Source organism: Saccostrea cucullata, unplaced genomic scaffold (genome assembly GCF_032062105.1).
Source record: "Saccostrea cucullata isolate Sc308-1 unplaced genomic scaffold, CSIRO_AGI_Scuc_v1 ctg14691, whole genome shotgun sequence".
In the NCBI taxonomy this organism is placed as follows: domain Eukaryota; kingdom Metazoa; phylum Mollusca; class Bivalvia; order Ostreida; family Ostreidae; genus Saccostrea; species Saccostrea cuccullata.
The window spans coordinates 3,735-14,538 of record NW_026918513.1 but is presented as its reverse complement, the minus strand read 5'-3'; the positions used below and the strand labels follow the sequence as shown (position 1 = coordinate 14,538).

At 33.2% G+C, this 10,804-nt stretch overlaps 1 long non-coding RNA gene across 2 annotated transcripts; it reads right to left on the bottom strand.

Moving 5' to 3' along the window:
* Positions 1 to 30: 30 nt before the first annotated feature.
* LOC134267374 (uncharacterized) lies at positions 31 to 3,942 on the bottom strand. Of its 2 annotated transcripts, XR_009992143.1 has the most exons (4): positions 3,588 to 3,942; positions 3,049 to 3,156; positions 367 to 402; positions 31 to 136 (listed from the first exon to the last, which is right to left on the bottom strand). It is a non-coding gene; the product is annotated as an uncharacterized LOC134267374 (long non-coding RNA). The 2 variants fall into 2 exon arrangements; XR_009992142.1 differs by lacking the exon at positions 3,588 to 3,942 and having other exon boundaries at positions 3,049 to 3,481.
* Positions 3,943 to 10,804: the final 6,862 nt, after the last annotated feature.

Sequence of the window (10,804 nt, the reverse complement as noted above, 5' to 3'; positions counted from 1 at the left end):
TTTTACATAAATGGGACTTGCTTTACATACATTGTGGATTCCTCACTCCACTCCGGGTTTCCCTCTGGGTCTTTGACTACAGCTGTTCTATACTTTTTTGAACCCACTCCAAATATTACTGAGAATTTACATTTTCCTGAAAAGTTCAATAATTGCTGAAACATTTTTCTAAATAATGGCAAAATTAACAAAGTGTGCTTTAAATTCCAAAAAATTTATCATCTATTTCTATTTTCTTCCTTAATTTAAAATATATGAACAGATTTCAAGTAAATTTCACTCATATAGTATAAAGTACACCAATCAATTCTTGCAGAGGAAAAAAAAGAATCTGTGGATGTTAGCAAAAAAATTCTCAATGCTTACCTGGTCTCTTGCTCTGCAAACCTTTGGCATTAAGAACTGTAATAAAAACAGAACAACTGTGTACAGGTCTAGTCCTCATTTCACTGAACAAACCATCAGCTAGTGTTCACAAAAAACAGGTCTTGGCATAAGGCATGGCCTTTATAAGACTGATGTGGGGGGTCTAGAGGACATTCTGGTCGGGTTTGGAAAGGTTACAAAAATTAGCCTCCTAACAAAAAACCTGCTGAACAGGCTCGTTATAATTGTCCAATTAATTTCCTGTTATTCTGTTACAGTATTTGTAGGTTTAACATCCTGAAGAAATCGTAAACTATGTCCAATAAGAATTAAGGGAGTGGTCAATCAATTATTCACATTCCGTTGTACTAAAGACATTTACGATTAATTAACTCATAAACGTCATTAATAATTATAACTCTGTCAAAGGTATTTACTGAAATTCCACTGTTGTTTTCAAAGTGACCATGCACCAGTATTAAAGCTTAGCAATTCTAATAAAATCTGTTGATGTCCTAAAAAAAATTAGATTTATTTGGTATTTGCTGTCAATGTTTTTGTTTAATTCTTCCTATTTTAAGCTAGCTTACTGACGAGATCATTGATCAAAATATATTAATAAACAACTGTTTCTTTTCTACATAAGTATTTCTCAAGAATTCTGTGATTTAATATTTATCATGATTATATACTGTAAAATCACATATTTTTGACGGGTCGGATTTTTGTGATTTGAGGACAATGTATTGGTTCATGCAGATTTGATTTCATTGTTGAAGAATTGTTCAATGATAATATAAGTGAAAAATCCCATTTTGTGCCCCGTGGATATAAATTCGGTTATTTTGGTATTCTCTTTGTTATATTTAATATCATATCTTAACTTAAAATATATTTTGCAAAGAAAATAAATTCAAAGAATCTCCAACATAATGTCTAACTTTACTTTAAAAGAAGATAATCCGCCCTAAGTATGCGATATGAATCATTTCCACAAAGAAATTAGAGAATAAACAAGTTTCATTTTCAATTCGTTCAAATTTTTGCAGACATTTGATACGATTCTAGTCTTTCTAGATAATTTTAATCACTGTACAGGGGGCCCTTATGAAAATTAGTGATTTAACCTGTATATGTAAAAAATGCATTTTGTGGTTGAAAAAGCTTTTTGTTTAAATCCCCAGCCGTGAAAATAAGTGATTTAAGGAAGCTCTAAACACTAACAGAAACTGTTTTTTGGTCTCAAATAAAAATATATCATATAAAGATATGCATATTGAGACCTTCTCATTCATTTAGAACATAGGGTACGTGCCTTATTTGCGCAGGAAAAATGTTCAAAGACAATGGACTATTTGTGAGCAGAAATCACTGTTGTTTACTTACATTGGGAAAATTAATGAAAATAATTAATTAAATTTCTTACTCTTGGTCTTATATAATGCTAAACATATTTTTATCTATAATAAATTATGTAATTAACGGTAAAAAACAATTGCTATAATCTTACATCTAAGGGCAGATCACTCGAACTGCATAAAACTACGCAATTAATAGAGCTCTTTAGTGTGCAGTGTTTAGAGCGTCCTTAACAGCATTGTAAATCATAAAAAGCTTTTTGATGTATGAAGAAGAAACTTGCAATACATATGTATTTTATTGTATAAATTATATATCTAATATACATCTTTGTTTTGCACCCAGAGTGTTATGAACATAGAGGGTAATTTAAATGATTAAATTTTCAAATTGGCTAAAACAAAAAATTCAAAGGGCATAGAACTCTTGATTATCTTCTCTTGGAAAGGACATTATGTCTTTTTATTATAAGATTAACAAATAATTCACATTGCCTGGTACTGAAATTCCATTGAAGTTTTTCCAGTAATTCAGCGAGTTAGTTGAAATGTGAAAAGTTAAAAAATCAGGTGAGGTCAAAGGCCATTGTCCATATTTATCATTTTCAGTTTTCTTGTCAGTTGCTAATCTTGCTCTCTTTAGGCAAATTGTGTTTCAATGTGATAAAACTAGTTTCAAAATTTTCTACAGATAAAAATTTATCACTGTGGAGCACATGCATACATCTGTATATATCCCCAGGCTCTGTATGGTAAATAAAACTGAGGTTTGACACGTAACAAGTTGTTAGTGAGTGTATATGATACATTGTATTTCATGTTCTCATCATAAAATAATGTCTGTCCATGTTTACAGATTCCTTAATAGAATATGCAACATGATAAACCAATGGCCTTCAAATGGAACAGGGAAATAAAATCATTATATTTTTAAATCAAGTGAAAATTATTCAAAAATTCAATGTGTTTTAAAATTTTCAATAATTACAAAAATTCAATGTGTTTAAAAAAAACAATGTAATTTTTGAAAATTTTAAAACTTTATTTAAAGAAAATATTTATACCATTTATTTTGGCAAGTTTTTTGTTTTTTTTTAAAAACAATGCATGTGTTGCAATTATGCCTATATTGAGGGAATATGTACATTTAGTTCAAATAGTGAAAAAGAAATTATGCATCATATAAACAGAATTTTTAACATAAATGTCTCATTTGTAATTTATTCTGCATAAAAAAGGCTCACTGACTCTTACAATGTTAAAACTTTGTGATGTTAAATCCACTTAATTACAGGTGTGTCTGGTCCCTGGTACCTGTACTTACCTATGACTGTGATCTCTGCAGCCTCATTCATTCTCCCTAGATACACAGGTATCAAACAGTCATACTAATCCTCAGTCAATCATACTAGTGGGTCCTGGCTCTGTACACCTGTACAGTACAGTTAAATAACAGTCCATCAAAAGTTACAAATAATAAGTACTTCCTTCACTTAATCATTAAAGTTACTTATATCCAGAATTATTCACTTGTCTAAGGTAATTTTTTCTCTATTCACACAAGTCTTCCTTGACTGTTAATGACAGAAACTACCTGTATATAATAAGGTAGGTATTTATCTATAGACACCAGAAAAGTGGATTATTCTAACTTCCTGAAAGAGGATATTCACAAACAGAGTACATGTACATATATTTATATTGAACATCTTATACTTCCCCGAAAAAATCCCCTATAATGCTAAATTAACAGTCCATAGAAGATAAGATCAAATGACAGGTCACAAAATGTAAACACCGACTAAGTAAAAGATATACACACACACTCTACACTCTTTTTAAAATGTAAATGTTTTACAGAACCTCAAACAGAAATATCAGACTGTAAGAAGTCTCGCAGCCAGTTCTACCAAACAGTCAAACTACAGACAAACGTCAGTATATTGATGGCACAGGTTATGATAAAAAACATGATGATTTGACAGCTTGGTCAATCCCGTATCAGTGTCCACACTTCTAGTCTTTGGTTTTCATGGTGTCTGGGTTATAGAACTGACAAATTGCCCTATATGTACGCCCCCTAGTCATTTTATACCTAAGTCATAATTAATGATAGGTAAAGTTATGTTCTATCGTCGATTACATAGACAACATTACGTAGTCCGGGATTTAAGTTTGTCCTTCACTCCCTCTATTAATTTGTCCAGTAATACCCACAATTCACATCTTACTTTACCTGTGTTTACCTTGGTGTATTTTTCACATGTGTAACACTTACCTGGAGAAAGATGTGTAACACTTGCAGGTAAAAGAGTAACCCAACCATGTTAAGGTTAAAATACTTGTATTTGCTTTATGAATTATTCACAAGGGGCGAATCAGTCTTTGTCTTAAGATCTTCTAACAGCAATAAAGCCATTTACAGTCATCACTATAAACTTATTCATTCAAAAGACAAAAGGACAGTTTTATAATTATCCTTTTTACAAATCTACATTCATATATCAATAATCATAAAAGTATGCAGCATGTAAATTTTACATTTATTTTACTAAGCTGACATAAAATTTTACAATAAAAGGGACTTAAAGTTTAGCAACTGTAACCATTTATTAAAATGGTACATACACAAATTAGAAAATAAATGCCTCACCCAGGGTTAAATATAACTAATGCAACAAGAAAAGAAATATACCTTGATTCTTAATTTAAAATTAGAGTAAATGAGGAATAAAAAGGTCAAGGTCACAAGGAGGGTTAAGGTTGAAAAATTATGACAGTTTTTAGCTCTCACCCATTTTTATTTGTGTATGAAGTTTGATGAAAATATCTTAGTTTCCCCAATATGTATTAGTATATGTGTTTAGATGAAAATGTTTTGAATACCCCGGTACAATGTAGTTCCTGAAACTGTGTTTTATACAGAATAAAATAGTATGGTCAAGGTCATTGGATTGAAGACCAGTGTATAAATATTTTGATGCATTTGAACGATAATCAGCATATCACATTTCATAAGAATATTTTAAATAGTTTCTTTAAAACTGATCTAGATGCAAAGTGTGATGGAAGGCCAGACAGCAGGATGGAAAGATCAGAGAATTGAAGAGAACATGACAAACACTAAACGCCCCAGCCATTTGGACCTAAAAATGGTATATATATGTATAAACAAGTCTCTGCCATTGTAATTCAGAATGATGCTCCCTTCCAGTAGCCCCTGTATTCCAGTGGTACACATAAGCACCAGGTCTCCTGACTTTGTCAGTTTGTGGGAGGATTCTATTTCTTACGTCAATACATGGACAAAAATAAATGACATAGCGACAAACCTCCCTTTGTACAATCTGCAATAAATGACACAACAATAGACTATTTCCAACTTCAAAGATGTAAACTTATCCAATGTGGACACTGAACATGTCCCAAGAAGTTACCAATTACATATCAACCACTGGTACTTTGGGAGATCAATACTGCTCTCACAGTCACTCCTGAGGTACCTCTGCATAAAAAATCCAGAATCGTTACATGGAGGAAAACATGCACACAAAATTTTATATTCAACACATGTCTTATATACACAGACATACATAGCATGTGTATAAAGTTTTGCTAATTAATCACTACACATGACAAACCACAAACATTTTCCTTCATGAATTTTAAATGTTAAATTGTTTTTGTTATGAATCCCATCAAGCTTACTACCTAACTTTCATCTTTTGTTGTCAAAAATCCACATTCTATCTCCTAATATTGTGTAGCATCAGTTTAATGTAAATATTTAACTTTTTTTGTTATTGTTGTTTTTTAAAATTGTTTTTTAACTTTTTTACCACGAAAGTACGAATTAATGTATTATAGAACTCATTTTGGTACAAAAAAGGAAGACAAATTAACTCTTAATTTTAATTCAGAGTAATTTGCTATAAAAATTGCCAAAAATCTAGAAATATTATTCTTTTTCACATGAAACAAATTTATCAACATAGAGTTTGCTCACATATTGATAATACAGTACTGTACAAATTACTGATATACTGAATGCATTATGACAATATCACATGTCCTGTTTACAATGGAATCATCGTGAGACACAAATGGAGATGCTTGTTTTGACAAATATGTGTGATGTGCACCAACCTGTACATTTCTAACAAATGAACAGGTTATAAAAATTATATACATCCCTGATAGAACTATAAAAGCAGTCATGAATTTGTTTGAACTCATTTGAAAAATACCCACTTCTACCATATTAAAGTCATGCGCGGATCTAGAGGGGGGGTCGGGGGGGTCAGGACCCCCCCCTTAAATTTACCAGGTTAAAAAATGTATATACTAAAACAAGAAAAAAGTTACTATGGACCCCCCCAATGGAAAACGCTTTGACCCCCCTTATATAAACAAATGTGTGAAATGGGTATGAATAGTGAAAGATTTGAGGCACACAAAGTCACCACTACCTCCCCCCCCCCCCCCCCCCAAAAAAAATAGGTTTTTGACGTTTGGGCGAGTTTAGGTTTTTTTTTTTTTTTTTTTTTTTTTGCTTGTCAAGAAATTTGTGGGATTTACATTCTTTTGTTCTCACTCTGGACCACCCCTGGAAAAAATTTCTGTATCCGCGCCTGAAAGTAACGTGTGTGAAAGGACTGGCAACTATATATATATATATATATATATATATATTTTTTTTGTATTCTGATAGTAAGTCAGCTCAGGGTTCTGTAAGACGGGGAGCCGATGGATACATTTATTAATAACCAAATCACTCAAACTTGACAATGTTCTATGCAAAATTTTACTTATTTTCTATCCACTTGCATTTCTTGTAAATATCTATTGCAGACTATCATATTCTTTTTTACTTTGGATGTTAATTGTTATCATTTTAATAAACCAGGATCAATTTTCTTTTTGAAAATTTAGGAAACAAATGTGACCTAGCTGCAATAATGTAGCCCTCTCCGTTTTTTTTTTTTTTTTTTTTTTTTGGGGAGAGGGCTACAACTCCTTAGGATCTCCATAATGGCGCAGAGCAGGAGCAATTTGTTTGAACTCCCGCACGGATTTCAGCTCAAATTGTCTGTAAACGGCTATTTTATTTATATGTCTTACCCGAACTTCCAAATTGTAGTTATCTCAGACATAAATCGGTCCAAAAATATACAGAACAATCCATATATCAGTATTTTTCGTGTATGTCAACATCACAACTTAAATTTATCCGCCATGTTTACTGACCTTGACAGATTATATTTTGGGACAGCCAATGAGATTAAGGATCTATATATTTTCTTTTTGAGGGAGCGGATTTCTTTATAATATACCTTATATTTAAGTCTAAATATCACTGTTTACGAAATTTTACGACACATGGAATAGCTTTATTCATCGATGCTTAGTGTTACTATTCATCACTATTATTTAGAAACATCGACATTTGCTTTATTGAGTTATTCGAAATTTCAAGCGCAAGTCTCACTACGTCACGCGTGAACTGTCATGGCTGCTGAAAAAGCGAGAAGAAATCATACAGATTTATTTTACATGGTTTTTGCGTTTAACGAGCTATGATGTCGACAGTGAATAAAAATTTCGTCTTATTAGAAGTAAGTTGAATGTAAAAACAATTTATTCGGCCTGCAGTCGCTCGTATTTAAAAAATATTTTTGCACCATTACGGAGATGCTATGGAATTGTAGCCCTCTCCAGAAAACATCAGATAAAAAAAATCGGAGAGGGCTACATTATTGCAGCTAAAATGTGACCATATTATATATATTAATATATTTTCATCTAGGAATAAATTCTTTTATCAAATTTTACTGGATGGTAGCCTGACAACTCTGCATTTTCCCATAATAAACTTGTTGGAGGTTACTTTCTACATCTTTTAAAGCTTAAGTTTGAGGTATCCATTATTTTACTTAATAACACCAGTGTAACCAGAATGGTTCATTACAGGTTTTGATTAAATATAACTCTACTGAGGATGCTTCACGGTATATTTACAAGGTCTGTAAAGTATGTATGTGCATTAATCACATCTGAAATGATTCAGTACTGTCATGTAGAGTCAGTGGACATGCCATTAGTGGATTAATCAGCCAACACACAGAAACAACATACCAGTAGTTACTGTATCTGTGGTTATTGATCTCTTGACTTGACCTTTCAGTACATTACAGTTACATTGAACTCATTTCTACTCATCACTACAATCTCTGACCTATTTCACTAAAGGTATGACCCAGGGACCTACATTTATTATACACCCCACTGAGTATCACTTAATTTTACTGTAGTTTTATGTAATCATGTGGCCTCGTGATCCAACTTTCGTCGTAATCAGCCAACACACAGATACAACACATACCAGTAGTTACTATATCTGTGGTTATTGATCTCTTGACTTGAACTTTCAGTACATAACAGTTACATTGAACTCTTTTCTTCTCATCGTTACAATCTCTGACCTATTTCACTAAAGGTCTGACCCGGGACCTACATTTATTATACACCCCACTGAGTATCACTTAATTTTACTGTAGTTTTATGTAATCATGTGGCGTCGTGATCCAACTTTCCGGATCACCATACTGTGTTTTCTGAATCCATATCACCACTCTCTGAAACTGATGATGTAGTACACAGAAATATGACTATATTTTTCTTGCGCATCAAAAAGTTCCTTGGAATTATGCTTTGTTTAATAGATAAATATTATATCATTGATCTCAAGTTCTTTTTACTTTATTTTGCTAGTTATATTAAGGCGGTATATAGTAAATTTATCATTATAACAGAAACTTGATCTGAAGAGCCTTATCAAGTCTTGTTGACAGGCCCGGATCATCAGATCAAACTTGATGCTTTGTGTCTCATTTGATCTGATGATCTGCGCCTGTCAAAACGACTTGGACTGATACAACCCTTTGGATTATATTACTGTTATAATACTATATATGTACATACTATTAGTATATGGGTCCCTGTTCTGACCAATCAGCTGGTTTGACCTGCAAAACAGCATTTTATACAAGATACACATACGACTGAGTTTGCCTATTTTTACTGTTAATAGAGTGGGGGGGGGGTGTTGGATATGTATGGCATTTTCAAATTAATGAAATCTCTCAGTTATTGGAGTTTCACAAGCCAATATAAGATAATTCAAGAAATGTCAAAATTATATGTCTCAAGTAAGAATCATATCAGATTACAACGGCTGACAGGTGCAGCAGGTTACAACACTATAAGAATCTCACAGTCACAGAATTATCTGGAGCAGTCATACAGCTGGGTACAAAGGGTACACATGGGTACAGCAGGTTACAACACTATAAGAAATGGATACAAGGGTTTAGAAGGCTGAAATTTTCTAAGAAAAAATTTAAAATAATGTAGCCGATGCTCAGGGTACAGTGGGTACAAAGGGTACACATGGGTACAGCAGGTTACAACACTATAAGAAATGGATACAAGGGTTTAGAAGGCTGAAATTTTCTAAGATAAAATTAAAAATAATGAAGCGGATGCTCAGGGTACAGTGGGTACAAAGGGTACACATGGGTACAGCAGGTTACAACACTATAAAAAATGGATACAAGGGTTTAGAAGGCTGAAATTTTCTAAGTTAAAATTAAAAATAATGGATCTGATGCTCAGGGTACAGTGGGTACAAAGGGTACACATGGGTACAGCAGGTTACAACACTATAAGAAATAGATACAAGGATTTAGAAGGCTGAAATTTTCTAAGTTAAAATTTAAAATAATGGATCTGATGCTCAGGGTACAGTGGGTACAAAGGGTACACATGGGTACAGCAGGTTACAACACTATAAGAAATGGATACAAGGGTTTAGAAGGCTGGAATTCTCTAAGTTAAAATTATAAATAATGGAGCCAATGCCCAGGGTACAGTGGGTACAAAGGGTACACATGGGTACAGCAGGTTACAACACTATAAGAAATAGATACAAGGATTTAGATTAGAAGGCTGAAATTTTCTAAGTTAAAATTAAAAATAATGAAGCGGATGCTCAGGGTACAGTGGGTACAAAGGGTACACTTGGGTACAGCAGGTTACAAGACTATAAGAAATGGATACAAGGGTTTAGAAGGCTGAAATTTTCTAAGATAAAATTAAAAATAATGGAGCCGATGCTCAGGGTACAGTGGGTACAAAGGGTACACATGGGTACAGCAGGTTACAACACTATAAGAAAGGGATACAAGGATTTAGAAGGCTGAAATTTTCTAAGATAAAATTAAAAATAATGGAGCCGATGCTCAGGGTACAGTGGGTACAAAGGGTACACTTGGGTACAGCAGGTTACAACACTGTAAGAAATGGATACAAGGGTTTAGAAGGCTGAAATTTTCTAAGAAAAAATTTAAAATAATGGAGCCGATGCTCAGGGTACAGTGGGTACAAAGGGTACACATGGGTACAGCAGGTTACAACACTATAAGAAATAGATACAAGGATTTAGAAGGCTGAAATTTTCTAAGTTAAAATTAAAAATAATTAAGCGGATGCTCAGGGTACAGTGGGTATAAAGGGTACACATGGGTACAGCAGGTTACAAGACTATAAGAAAGGGATACAAGGATTTAGAAGGCTGAAATTTTCTAAGTTAAAATTAAAAATAATTAAGCGGATGCTCAGGGTACAGTGGGTACAAAGGGTACACATGGGTACAGCAGGTTACAACACTATAAGAAATGGATACAAGGGTTTAGAAGGCTGAAATTCTCTAAGTTAAAATTAAAAATAATGGAGCCGATGCTCAGGGTACAGTGGGTACAAAGGGTACACATGGGTACAGCAGGTTACAACACTATAAGAAAGGGATACAAGGATTTAGAAGGCTGAAATTTTCTAAGTTAAAATTAAAAATAATGGAGCCGATGCTCAGGGTACAGTGGGTACAAAGGGTACACATGGGTACAGCAGGTTACAACACTGTAAGAAATGGATACAAGGGTTTAGAAGGCTGAAATTTTCTAAGAAAAAATTTAAAATAATGTAGCCGATGCTCAGGGTACAGTGGATACAAAGGGTACACA